This window comes from Octopus sinensis, linkage group LG6, assembly GCF_006345805.1.
Source record: "Octopus sinensis linkage group LG6, ASM634580v1, whole genome shotgun sequence".
Classification (NCBI taxonomy): domain Eukaryota; kingdom Metazoa; phylum Mollusca; class Cephalopoda; order Octopoda; family Octopodidae; genus Octopus; species Octopus sinensis.
In genome coordinates, this window is record NC_043002.1 from 13,031,802 (window position 1) to 13,044,301 (window position 12,500).

Below are 12,500 nucleotides of genomic sequence, written 5' to 3' on the forward strand. Positions count from 1 at the left end.
TTCCATATCTAAGCAGTGAAACCGCCCAGTTATTGACAGCTTCAATCTTATTCCGTCCGTTTAATTTCGACTTAAGAATCAGTCTCCGTCTGCCGATGTACTCCACCTCAAATCTTTCTGTCATTTATTTCTCCATCAATTTATCCATTTCCAATATCACCAAGTACTTATATTCCGTCTCTTCTATCTGCTTCATAACCTCGCCCGACGGTATCGCTAGTCCAACCATACATTTGATTTTATTTCTCTTCCGGACTAACACACCACAGAGTTCAAACTCTATTCTGATATCAGCACAGAAAGTATACACTGTATCAACGAGAGAACTGACTTAGGATTCACCTTTACCATAAAGTTTGAGGTCATCCATCAATAACAAGTGATTGACATTTTGTTGGCGTCTTTTGAATACATACTCAGCCGTTGCTTTCCTCAAAATCAGAGTTAGTGGTATCATTGCACCGTACAAAGATCAGTGGGGAAGAGAGCCTCTCCTGATTTCTATTGTCCCTAAACTTTTTCCATATGCTTTGAGTTACATCCTCCACTTCGCCATACTTTTTCCAAGCAATCGCTCAAAATTCAATACAATACTAAATAGGCTCATAGATTCCATAATCCAAGAATGTGAGATCTTATCGTACGCCTTATGATAATCGATCCATGACATGGTTAAATTAGTTTTCTTCCTCTTGCAGTCTTTAAGTTCAGTTTTGTCTATCAGGTGTCGATCCTTGGTACGCCTGCATTTACATTTGCAACCCTTCCGCTCATATGGTAGGACTCTATTTTTTTTCCAGAAATCCGTACATTGACTCTGCAACTATTCCAGTCAATAATTGCCACATAAGTGACAATCAGGATATCGGCCTGTAATTGTCGACCGTATTGCTTTTTCCGATGTTTTTCAAGCACAACACTGCCCTACTAATTGCCAATCACTCTGGTGTTACTTGGTCGGAATTTAACAAGGTGCTGAGTTGCGCAACTATTCCTGCATGGCATTCACCAAATATTTTGATCCAGTAGCCTTGAATTCCATCTAGACTAGAGGCTTTCTAGTTGCCTATTATTATTATTATTATTATTATTATTATTATTATTATTATTATTATTATTATCATTATTATTATTATTATTGAGTGAGAGAGCAGTGCATGCCATCAAAGTGACACTGGGGTAAAATATACGAAGCCCAGTATACCCATCATGACTACCCGTCTGATAAGGGTACACCAGGCACATGCATCACAACCATATGTGCGCGACATGGTGATCTCATATCAAAATAAACAGCACATGACCTTGCAGGTGGGGCCCAGTTAGAATTTTCTTCAGGTCGAGTAACCCATCCCACTCGAAAGGTCCCTGAATAAGGGTTGTTTAAGGATGTTGAACGAAACACCCATGTTTCCAGAGGTAAATTATTCAAAACCCAAAGAATCCCTCTCAACACATGGCTATGATGCTCCCCCACTACTTCTGCTCATGATCAGAGATGCACATATCGTCAGCCACCAAGGGACATGCTCAACTGGTTAAAGTCAAACAACTGACAAGCAAATCTGTGGTATTGAGCAGAATATTTGCTGTAGCCCATCTTTTATACCAAGACAAAACAATGTACATGATAACACTTCCAATCAGTTAAAATCAGAAGCCATGAGAACCACTGTCTGGTACTGCATCAGGGCATTTATTATTATTATTATTATTATTATTATTATTATTATTATCATTATTATTATTATTATTATTATTATTATTATTATTATTATTATTACCATCATTATTATTTCCATTTATTATTAGAAGGTATTATTAAATGTTGTTTAGTTTTCAACTTTTGCCTTGCACTTACGATAATCATAAATATGTGAGGGTTTAAGGGAATAGTAGGAGCAAGAGAGAGGCAGTTTGGTGAATAGATTAAATACCACAAGCCTGTAAACAGATTCGGCAAATGATGAAGAGATCAGCAATGGGCATTGCTGTGCGATAATGATATAAAAGAGGCCTCACACCCTTGGGGCAGCAAAGGTCAGATGTGTTTACTACTACTAGCGATCAATGAGAGCGCTGACCTTGGCCTTGAAAAGAAACAATTCACCTTGTTCTATCTTTAATTATTTATAGAAAAAAAACAATTATATATATATATATATATGTGTGTGTGTGGTGTGTGTGTGTGTGAGTGTGTGTGTGTGTGTGTGTGTGTGTGTGTGTGTGTGTGTGTATACTGATATCAACATCGTTAATTTTGAGCTTCTGAATTTTATTTTCTTTGAAATTTTCTTTTCTTTTCGTAAGTTTTGCTGTGGTTTACAGTTTTTGTAATTGTGCAGTTTGTATATATTGGCAGGTGCTTATCTTCTTAATTTTTATCTTCTTTTTTTTTAATTAGAAAATGTAAAAGCTTCAGTATCTCCAATTTTGTGTGAAAATTTAATCTTTTTTCTCTCTGACTACCCGAATATGTAAACATGTCTTTTATTGCGACAACACAATTGAATGCACGACAGAAAATTATCATTGTCATTATTATTGTAATTATTATTGAGTGAGAGAGCAGTGTATGCCATCAAAGTGACACTGGTATAAAATATACAAAGCCTAAGTCTGTGAGGGACCTGAGTATCGACATGAGTGATGATACCCCTTTCCAAGTGAACATTACCAGGATGGCGACAAAGTGCAGACGACTGGCTGGGTGGATCCTAAGAACATTCAGAACCAGAGATAAGGAAACCATGAAGGTCCTCTGACGGACATTCGTCCTCAGCCGCCTGGATTACTGCTCACAGCTATGGTCACCCACCAGTGTAAAATTAACAGCGGACCTTGAAGCAATCCAGAGAAGATTCACAAAGAAGATCATCTCTTTGCAACAGCTCAGTTACTGGGAAAGGTTGAAACAGCTAAGACTCTACTCCCTGGAGAGAAGACGGGAGAGGTATGCAGTAATATATGTCTGGAAGATCCTGGAAGAAATTGTGCCAAATTTTGCCATTGTAAGCTACACCAATGCTAGAACGGAACGACACTGCATAGTGCCAAAGATCCCAGCAATGCCATCACGCTTCAGGACCAGCTTCTGCAACAGCCTGGGTTTCAAGGACCCACAGCTTTTTAATATTCTGCCAAAGAGTCTGAGGAACTTGCACAAAGTAGATGTAGCGGTCTTTAAATCAAAGCTGGACATCTTCCTGTCGAGAGTACCAGATAATCCTACCTCACGGCAAGAGGTGCAAATGAGAGTAGCTATGTCAAACTCCATTCTTTACGAAGTGCCACATATTAGAGGGGGTTCTTCGCAATAACAGTGTAGCACAAAACGGCGGTGCATCAGCATGGCCCCAGCTCTGAGCTGAAACTAGGGGAAAAAAAAGCCTAATATACCCATCATGAGTACCCGTCTGATAAGGGGACACCAGGCACGTGCATCACAACCATATGTGCTCGACAGGGCGATACCATATAAGGATAAACAGCGCATGACCTTGCGGGTGGGGCCCAGTTAGAATTTTCTTCATGTCGAGTAGCCCATCCCGCTCGAAAGGTCCCTTATTATCATCATCATCATCATCATCATCATTATTATTATTATTATTATTATTATTATTATTATTATTATTAATAACCACTTGGTTTTGGGTTCATTTCCACTGCATGGCACCTTGGGCAAGTGTCTTCTACTATAGCCTCGGGCCGAACAAAGACTTGTGAGGGGATTTGGTAGATGGAAACTGAAAGAAGCCCGTCGTATATATGTATATATATATATACATATATATATGTATGCATGTGTATATGTTTGTGTGTCTGTGTTTGTCTCTCCCAACATCGCTTGACAACCGATGCTGCTGTGTTTATGTCCTCGTAACTTAGTGATTCGGGATAAGAGACCGATAGTATAAGTACTAGGCTTACAAAGAATAAGTCCTCGGGTCGATTTGCTGGACTAAAGGTGGTGCTCCAGTATGGCCACTGTCAAATGACCGAAAATAAGTAAAAGAGTAAACGAGTATTATTATTAAAACCATTATTATTTTGCAGATGCATAAAATGCGATGGCCAACGACATTTCAAAGAAGAGAAACGAAAATGAACTTAATACCTTTAGTTACTCTGTTAACTACGAAACACTACTACTACTAATACTACTACTACTACTACTATAATAATAATAATAATAATAATAATAATAATAATAATAATAATAATAATATATATTTCTTTATTGCCCACAAGGGGCTAAACATAGAGGGGACAGACAAGGACAGACAAAGGGATTAAGTCGATTACATCGACCTCAGTGCGAAGCTGGTAGTTTATTTATCGACCCTGAAAGGATGAAAGGCAAAGTCGACCTCGGCGGAATTTGAACTCAGAACGTAACGACAGACGAAATACCCCTGAGCATTTCGCCCGGCGTGCTACCGTCTTTGCCAGTTTGCCCGTGTGTTACATCAAGTTTGAAAGAGTTCCATAATAATAATAATAACACTATATCCATGGTGATAATAATAATAATAATAATAATAATAATAATAATATAATAATAATAATATAATAATAATGATAATAATAATGATAATGATAATAATAATAATAATGATAATGATAATAATAATAATATGATAATAATAATAATAATAATAATAATAATATGATAATAATAATAATGATAATAATAATGATAATAATAATAATAATGATAATAATAATAATAATAATAATAATAATAAAAACAACAACAACAACAACAACAATAATAATAATAATAATAATAATAATAATAATAAAAACAACAACAACAATAATAATAATAATAATAAAAACAACAACAACAATAATAATAATAATAATAATAGTAATAATAATAATAAACAAAAACACCAGGACTTACAAACACATATAACATACAGAAAATTGCACTACTAGGCACTGCACACATCCTACGCAGAACACTTTCCATACAATAACCATCAGAGCATCACAACAAATCACAGCACATACCCAAGGCACACAGAGCTGCGCTCGGTAGTGAAGTGAAAGCACGCTATAAAAATAAAACTACTGAATAATAAATTGAAATGTCCAGATTGCTCGGATTTAAAATGTGTTACATAATACATCATTGCTATCAAGTTAAAATTGTTCTATGCTATTATTGCTGTGAATTACAGTATGATATCATTTATTTGAATTACTGTCAGATATCTTTCACAGTTTTAAATTAAAGTATATTATCTGCGGCTGCTATAATTTAAAACATGCTATCTCTCTCTATATATAAACGGCAGTTTGTCTGTGCGTTTTCTGTGTGTCTGTTTTCTCGTACCCTCACTCTGACCACGGCTTTCAACCGATTCTGATGAAACTTGACACACACATAGCCCAATGTCATAATTCAAAACTAACGCAGCGAAAATTTTGAAAAGTTCCCCCAGTTCTGAAAAAAATCGATAAATTCGACATGGGGTCGACAATCAGAAACCCAAACCACAGACCGTCTAGGGGACGCAACTCCACCTTTTTTAACTCTCAAAAAAATTTACCATCATTTTTTTCCATTTTTTTGCTATTTTTTGGCTATAACTCTCTAAAAATGCTTTATAGTTATTTCCCTTACAAACCTGAGCAACGCCGGGCGATACTGCTAGTCGTTGATATTTATATCATTGATAGGAATTAAGGTATTATAGCTAACAATGCCATTGATTAAAACAGTTTATCTTTGATATAAGTTAACGTATACAGCATATGATTCTTAAAGGTGGCAGATGAAATTCCTCTTTGCGGAATAAAATGATCTCTAAAAGTCATAGGCTTCTTCGTATTGTCTGGCTGGAAGTAACGCGGCATTCACAGAAAAGGTTGTAGAAAATTCATCTTATGAAAGCATTTCTTGATAGCTTTCTTCGCATTTGAAAATCATCAACACTAGAGGAACATGGGAGAGTTTTATTCCGTGCAATTGTGGGCAAGGAGTGAGGATGCTTATACCTACATGTTATGAACCGTTTAAACCTAACCTTCGGTAAAAGCAACAGCATGAACAAGGCCGCTTAGCACTCTTGTTTTAGTCACTGATAACATTAGAGAGAGGGGTATCTATTCTACCCACTACTTACCGAAAGCTGAACAGTTATCTCCCCTTAGATTTTTCCACTTGTTGAATCATTTACTCATAAATTTCACACTCAACATGGACCTAAAAATTTCTTCTTAAGAAAATACGTATTTAAATAAATTTTATGCCATGAATAGCGAAAGCGAAACCGGTCGACAAACACAATACAAGATTTATTTTAAATTATATTAAAACTATGTAAAGTGTATGCATTTCCGTTCTTTAATTTATTATATATCTTACAACACAAAACTTGGGGATAATCGAAATTCCTCCCTTTCTGTTACTACTTTATACCTACATATATATATGAAGTAGGTGTTAAGTATCTCACTCAGAAGGTATCGATGATAGATGTGTCGAAACAATTGTCGTGATCAATAAAAATTCTTGTATCTTGCATCGTCTTTCATTTACCATTTATACACATGTATGTATATATACATACAGAAACACACACACACACACACACACATTATGCATACATATGCATATATAGAGGTAGAATGCACGCGCGCATGTGTGTGTGTGTCTCATGTATTTTATGAGAGTTCTTCAATCTGTGTCTTCTCAGTCTATCACAATTTCCATGTAACCTTCTTCTTGAAAGACAATTTAGTTCAAAGCAATGTTTTGTTTGATCCTTAACTCGGGGTACTTGAGCCTGGGACAATGGAACTTGGCCTGATTTTACTTAAATAATGTCATCAACTGAAAACACCCGATGGTGTTTGTCTTTTCTCAAGAGTCTTGGAAAAATATGGAGTTCCTCTTGACTAGTGTCATCTGATTGGAAGATGTTATTGTAACGTCTATGAATGTAAAGTGTTGAATATGTGTCTTTGTTGACTGTGTATGCGTGCATGTGTGAGTAGGAATATATATGCATGTATATAAATATGTGTGTCTATGTCTGTGTGTATGTATACACATTAGCACAATATATCGATATGTATATATATACACATTAATACATACGCACATATACATGCATAGATAGATAAATAAATAGATAGATTGACAGATAGATAGATAGATAAATAGATAGATAGATAGACAGACAGACAGAAAGACAGACAGACAGACAGATAGATAGATAGATAGATAGATAGATAGATAGATAGATAGATAGATAGATAGATAGACAGACAGACAGACAGATAGATAGATAGATAGATAATAGATAGATAGATAGATAGATAGATAGATAGATAGATAGATAGATAGATAGATCACGAAGCAAACACTTGTGTCTGAATACGTGGCTATGATTGTGTCACTGTGTATATATGTGTGTACGTGTGTATGTACATCTGTTAGTGTACGTGCAAAATTGTGAATGTAACACAGTGTAGGTATAGCTGTATCAATGTTTGCGTGATTGCGTGCGGCTATGCGTGCGTTTGTGCTTGTGTATGCTTGTATGTATGTATGCACAAATAGTATGAGTGTGTGGGGTGAGGTAATTTTAAGAAATTGAAGGTCAGCAATTTTCATCAAGATTTCTTCATTCCTCCTTCAATTATTACTTAATACTCACATGTGCAATCACTACAATTCCCCACTCAGCCAATTCCAACTGTCTTTTACTCTCTCTTTTTCTTTCTCTCTTTCTCTCTCTCACACACACACACACACACTACTCCCACTTACACTTACAGAGAAATCTACCAAATTTAATTTCTTTACCTCCTTCAATTTTCTTTCCACCTCACGCTGTTACTTCACTCCCCCCTCCCAACTCATATTCTCTCCATTTCTTTGAAATCTTCTCCTTGCTAATATCATTCTCCTCTCCGTACATTTACGTCCATTTTTTCTTCACTCATTTCTCTCATCCTTCCCCACTCGCTCTGTCTCTCTCTCTCTCTCTCTCTCTCTCTCTCTCTCTCTCTATCTATCTATCTATCTATCTATCTATCTATCTCTATCTCATACAACTTCATATCGACCTCTTTTCTTCCTAACATAGCTCTTCTCTTCTTGAGATTTTTTTCTTCTTGCTGCCACACATTTTAATTTTATATCTCTCCCACTAACATTCACTCCCTATGGCATCGTTTTTCTTTTCCATTTCTTTTTTCCAACTAGTTCATATACCTCCACACTATTTTCCTCTTTTGCATCTTACATTATGCATTCTATAACAATTGTTATTTATGGTGCCAGAAATTCCATTCTAGCTCTTCAATTTATCCTACACTACTCCCTTTCATCTTTCTTTCTTTCATTCTGTCTTTCTTTCTCTGTTACCCCCAATCTATGTATGTGATCTAAAAACACATACATAAGCATTTACACGAACACAAACATGCACATATCTTCAAGCAATTACAGATACGAACAATCTGTTACGCCATTCCCTTCTAGTGTATTCGGACGTGATAAGACCTTTCGCTGCAATGAAAGTCTCAAGAGAAAATTCTACACGTAGATTTGTGTAATAACGCAAACATATTGGTAGCGTGATGGCGTCATTCTCCTTCGCGTCTTAGGATTCATAGGGTCAGTTAACACAGTTTATTTCACGCTGCTCCAGTCTGCTCAGTTGGTAAAAATGAGTTATACTTGTATTTCAAAGGACCAGCCTTGTCAAATTCTGTGTCATGTTGAATCTCCCTAAGAACTACGTCAAGAGCACGTGCGTACATGTATGTTAATTTCAAGAGCAGGCTGTTCTGTTGATCGGGTTAACTGGAACCCTCGTGGTCGCAACCGATGGAGTACCAGTTATGCTAAGTAATGTCTTTGAGTCTTAGGATTCATAGAGTCAGTTAATTTACTTTACATGGCGTATACATGACCGAGATGGATTTCCCTCTGAACAGGACGCCAATCCATCGCAGGTTTACTCATCAGAAGCTGCATGGACTTGAGCAAACTCAAACGAAGTGTCTTGCTCAAGAAAACTCCGCACAGCCCAATCTGGAAACAGAAACCATAATCACAAGGTCGTGAGGTGAACACCCTAACCACAAGTCCACGCGCTTTCGCGATGTCCAGGATGCAGAAGAGAATACTTTGTCGCTTGCCATTCTGGACCGACTGCGCATCAACGTGAACGCTCAGTTAAATTCATTCATTTTCTGTTTGTTTACATTTAGATCTTTCCTTATTTCTTTATTCATTCATTTCTTTGCTTATTTTTATGAATGGAATTTGTGGGGGCGGATTGTTCTATTCATAAACTCTCTCGTTCATAAAGTTACGGAATAGTTATGTGGATAAAAGTGCACGTAGAATACTGACGCCACTAACATAACGAAATATCAACAACTTAAGCGATCGAATCTTCCTGTAGAATATCTAAGAATAACACTATATATACTTGCACACACACACACACCCACACACACACATATATATATATATATATATATATATATATATATATATATATATATTATATATATATAACAGAACTGCATAGGGGTTCGGTTGGCAGATCAGTATGAGATGCGGTCAATGAGGCCAATGAAATTAAAGAGATTTATACAAATTGGTATATAAAAGTTCATTCAACTTACCGGAAATTCTGAAATATTTCTTTGTGGAATTTATGAAAAGGCAACCAATTCAACATTTCTACTCTATAAAACGGACGTTTATTATGTGAGCATGGGCGTGCATGTACTGATATATATATATATATATATATATATATATATATATATATATATATAATATAATATGTGTGTGTGTGTGTTGTGTGTGTGTGCGTGTGTGTGTGTGTGTGTGTGAGTGTATATATACATTTGTGTGTTGGTGTATGAACAAACGCACGCATATATGTGTCTGTGCGTCTGGGTGTGGAGGTGCGTGTGTGCGTGTGTGCGCGCGTGTGTGTGTGTTTCATTCGAGTTTTAACAAGATCAGTATTAAACTGCAGAATTATTTGATAGCTTTTGTAGATAAGGAATTGATCATAATTTTACAAAACTTTGAAGTCACAGTCACTGTCACCCCTTTCTCAAAAGTTTTTACAATTGTGTACATTAAGTATATATATATATATATATATATATATATATATCGTGGGTGGCAAATTCGCAAATTTACAACTTAAAGGCAGAAATATATACGTCACTAAAGTGACAAAGTGTACTAACAAGCACAAATATTGCTAGAAATAAGAGTCAAAACAAATCAATAATCACAGCATGCACTATCTTAATTGCTGACAACGGAGGCAAGCTCCCTACAGAGCAGATATAGCCAGATCATCGATGATTTCACATTCTGATACTTACACAACTTCATGCTCATTGGTGACATATATGTGTATATATATATGTGTGTATATATATATATATATATATATGTGTGTGTGTGTGTGTGTGTGTGGTGTGTGTGTGTGTGTGTGTGTGTGTGTGTGTGTGCGTGACTGTGTGTGATTATGCTAGAAGAACACAATGCGAATTTCAAAATTACCGTAGAATAAAAAAATACCCTCTATAGATATGTTGTAGCAGATACAAATAAATATTACTATATAGATATTAGCACATGCTTCATAAAACGAAGAATATCATATCATGAAAGTTTCAACAGGTCGTAGTAAACTTATATGGTCGCTGAAAGATGAAAATATTAAATATTCATTAAAATGGGAAATTATTAATTCTGCGAAAGCTTACAAATTAGGGGACGAAAAATGCAATTTATGCCTAGAAGAACTATACCGAGTATTTACTTCGGAAAATGAATTAGTTAACACTAGAGAAAAAGTTTATATGCTTGGAGAAACAACGTCGTATTTTTTTTAATACGAATAATAGAATGCAAAAACCATGTAATTTTAGCCATTCAGCTCTCTCAAACAATAATAGTAATTAAATTGAAAAAATTTATAGAATTTATAATTAACTGTTTCATTTTATTAACCACGTGGTGCCTACTGACCTGTAATCACCCACTACTATTTCCATCACAATTTAAATAGAACAACCAATTCGAAAATCTATTTAAAATACCAAATGACTATAAGGAACGTAGAATAATTCAAAGGAAAATTGTTCAATAAATAACCACTCCTAAACGGTTGAGTAAAATTTGTAAACGTCAACAAAGACGGTTGCTGGTCCTACCAGATTTTTACACAAACACTCAGTTGTGAATAGCAACTCATCATTGAACAACATGATTTACTACTACCATTACCAAGCCTCATTCAAACTAATAACGGGGCGAATTACTCCAAGAACAGCGACGTATTTATTCACCCTGAAGAGATCGTGCAAATTATGCATAAATCCCTGCATATAAATATGCATCAATTTGCAATTGATACGATCGAAACGCGTGTCGGACAGTTATTATGAATAAACCAAGCAGAAAATCTGAATGTTCAAATTCTTCGTTTTCCTTATTATCAGTTTTGTGAGTTTACTCTCTAAGTAGTCAGGAAATAAACCGTAACATCGGATGGTAATTTTTAGGAAATGCACCTTAAAACGGAGCATCGGAAGAATCCGGCCTTGGCACTTTACATAGAGTTATCTGTCTGGATTGTCATATCCCTCCTCTTGCTATATATACACAGACATGACAAAAATAAATAGACAGCCCGTAAAACGTTTTTTTATACTTATCTTAACTTGAAAATATTTATACTGTTTATTAATGGACATTTTAATGTTTCAGGTGTTATATGTGACTGTTTAATCATGCCACGTACAAAAGAACCCTTGGAACTGACCAAATTTCAAAGAGGTCGTATTGTGGTTCAATCTAAATGACGCTGAAATTCAACGACTATTAGTGGTGAAGCGCCATGCTCACAGTGTGTTGCTACACAGAGAACTGTCTACTGTGCAGCGAAGTCTAGCACTTGCCCACTATAACAGTGTAAAATCACTACTGCAGCGATCTCTCAGGAAGATGCAGAGCACTTGGTGGGAGGATCTTGCTCGTGATGTTCAGGCTGCTGCTGATACAAATGACAGCAAGAAGCTTTACCGTCTTATGAATCGAGCTTATGGACCTAAGAGCTCCACATCAGCTCCTTTGCTTTCCAAGGAGTCTTCCACTCTGTTTACTAAATCAACAGAAATCACAGGTCGCTGGATCGAACTCTTCTCTGAACTCCTAAACCATGAGTCAGTTGTGAATGAAATAGTGATTGATACTATGAAACAAAGACCTATCATTGACTCCTTAGACTCCTCGCCATCAATACATGAAGTAATGACATCAATAAGTAAATTGAATCTTGGTAGGGCACCTGGAAAGGATGGAATTTGTGCTGAGGTCTTGCGATTTGGTGGTAATTGCATCACACAGTCCCTTCATGAACTTATTAGTGCAGTCTGTAGGGATGGTGCAATCCCTACAGACACTGACTAGGAGAACAATGCCTGTCATC